Source organism: Mustelus asterias, unplaced genomic scaffold, assembly GCF_964213995.1.
Source record: "Mustelus asterias unplaced genomic scaffold, sMusAst1.hap1.1 HAP1_SCAFFOLD_1607, whole genome shotgun sequence".
NCBI classification, from domain to species: Eukaryota; Metazoa; Chordata; class Chondrichthyes; order Carcharhiniformes; family Triakidae; genus Mustelus; species Mustelus asterias.
This window is the reverse complement of record NW_027591552.1, coordinates 12,501-15,000: the sequence shown is the minus strand read 5'-3', so window position 1 is coordinate 15,000 and position 2,500 is coordinate 12,501. Positions and strand designations below refer to the sequence as shown.

General features: G+C 66.7%; 1 non-coding gene across 1 annotated transcript; it reads right to left on the bottom strand.

Moving 5' to 3' along the window:
• Positions 1-232: 232 nt before the first annotated feature.
• On the bottom strand, positions 233-386 carry LOC144488490 (5.8S ribosomal RNA). Its single transcript, XR_013496602.1, has one exon. It is a non-coding gene; the product is annotated as a 5.8S ribosomal RNA (ribosomal RNA).
• Positions 387-2,500: the final 2,114 nt, after the last annotated feature.

The following is a 2,500-nucleotide window of genomic DNA, read 5'->3' as shown; positions in this document are numbered from 1 at the left end:
TCTCTGGCAACCCGATGACAGCCGTGCCGGCGACCCCGAGGTGGCTGGGCCAGTGCGGGAGCGGGCAGTGCCGACGAGCCCGGAGGCGGACGCCGGCACCCAAGAGGTCAAGCTCTCCGACGCGGATTACTCTGGGTCTGCACTTAGGGGGACAGAGAGGACGGCACCTCTGCGACACCCCAGCCGCGCTCTTCGGCGCACGGATGCGCGCGAAGTGCGATTGATTGTCAAGCGACCCTCAGACAGACGTAGCCCCGGGAGGAACCCGGGGCCGCAAAGTGCGTTCAAAGTGTCGATGATCAATGTGTCCTGCAATTCACATTAATTCTCGCAGCTAGCTGCGTTCTTCATCGACGCACGAGCCGAGTGATCCACCGCTAAAAGTTGTATCGGGTTTCGGATCGGTTGCCCGATCCTGGGACGCGCAAAACGCTCCCCCGCCGACGTGACGGTGGAGCCCCAGCCTGGCGCGTACCACGGCGTGAGCCCGGAGGCGCACGCACTCGAGCGACAATCAAGCGAAAAAAAGGAGGAATCAGGGCGCTCGCAGGCGTTGAGTGCCGGCGTGGGTGAGGGGCCGGGGCCCGCCACGCGCCGTCACGCCCCGCAACAGCCAGAGGCAGAGTTCTCTGGTGTCACCGTCTGGCGGTAGGCTCGAGAGTCGAGGCGAGGCCGCAGCGGACTGAGTCGGGTGCAAGCCGCGGAGGACAGGCCGACGCTACGGGCGCAAGCCGACCCCGCACGCCCCAACCTCGGCGGGCTGGGGAAGGGGGCGCGGCGGAACGCTCGCAAGCGCGGCTGCCCCCGCGGACAGGCACATTCTCTCGAACGCGGTGGACGCTCGCTCAAGTCAGCACGAGACCAGACCGGACCGACAGGCGGACAACGAATCTTTAAACCTCGCACCCACCCTCCGCACACGGGTGCCGGAGGAATGGTGAGCATGAACAGGTACCCCTCACCGGGCTTTGAAGAGAGTGACTAGAATGCGACCAAAGCTTCACCGCGGCGGGAGACAAAAAGGCCCCTGACTGCACCAGAACGTCTCCCTGCGGAGTCACACAGTGGCCGTTCACCGTGGTCCCGTCGACAAGCCGCCAGGACAAGCACCCAAGCCCGCAGCAGCTCTCTTCGTTTCAACTGCGGATGTAATGCTGCAAGGCGGTGGCAAGGTCACGTCGCAGCCCGCAAGCCGTCGCCAAGGCGAGAGGAAGACGGTCCCCACAGCGGGCACACACAGACGGACGTGGAGCACGGGGCGGCGGCCCACAGGTGCGCACACGCGCCGTGCCGAGGATCGGTGCGGACGCCGGTGACATCGCACCCGGCAGAGCGGCTAGGCAGAAGTCGCTGCGGAGGAGGAGCACCGTCGGCGGAACGGTCTGCTGGCGGGCGAGGGACCAAACGAGCAGCTAGAACGGGCGGAGTGGACCGGACTGCAGAAGCGGAGTGAGTGCGTGGCTGACGCCACCGTCTCCCTCCGAGCGTCTGCTCGCGCCGGCCAAACCGCCGAACCGCTGAACGAAAGGACCGCATCGTCCCACGCAGGCAGGCCGGCCGTGTTGCCGTGCGTGCCCCCACCTCTCGGACGGACTGCAAAGACACCCTACGAAGCCAACGGCGAAGCCCTTCCAACGGCGCAGGCGTAGCGTGTGCGGCACCCGCATGGACTTGCCGGCGTGCAACCGAGCGTGTGCGTGCTCGTCGGTGGCGGCGCCCGCGCGCCGGCCCAACCGAGTGGGACCGAGATCGACGTCGCCCGGCTTCGGCGGAACGTGCGTACGGGTGACCAGGCCCGTTCGACGGGTACGGCGAAATTGTCGGTGTGACCTCCCACCCGCGTGGGAGGCGCCAGCGTCAGTACGGGCCACGGCCCCGGGGCCAACCCCCGTGAGGCTCTCCTGCCTGGCCCAACCGGCGCAGCCTTCGAGTTCAAGGAGTGACGGGCCGCCCTCCCCGGAGAGGTGGCGGGCCCCCGGCCGACAAAGATCCTTCACAACGTGTTCACCAACAGAAACCTTGTTACGATTTTTATTCTGTGTTACGGGTTTCGGTTCGGGCCCCCGGAGAGGTTGTCCGATACCTGGCCCCGGGGCCGGCCCCCGTGGGGCTCTCCTGCCTGGCCCAACCGGCGCCAGCCTTCGCGTTCAAGGAGTGACGGGCCGCCCTCCCCGGAGAGGTGGCGGGCCCCCGGCCGACAAAGATCCTTCACAACGTGTTCACCAACAGAAACCTTGTTACGATTTTTATTCTGTGTTACGGGTTTCGGTTCGGGCCCCCGGAGAGGTTGTCCGATACCTGGCCCCGGGGCCGGCCCCCGTGAGGCTCTCCTGCCTGGCCCAACCGGCGCCAGCCTTCGCGTTCAAGGAGTGACGGGCCGCCCTCCCCGGAGAGGTGGCGGGCCCCCGGCCGACAAAGATCCTTCACAACGTGTTCACCAACAGAAACCTTGTTACGACTTTTATACCGTGTCGGGTTTCGGCTCGGGCCCCCGGAGAGG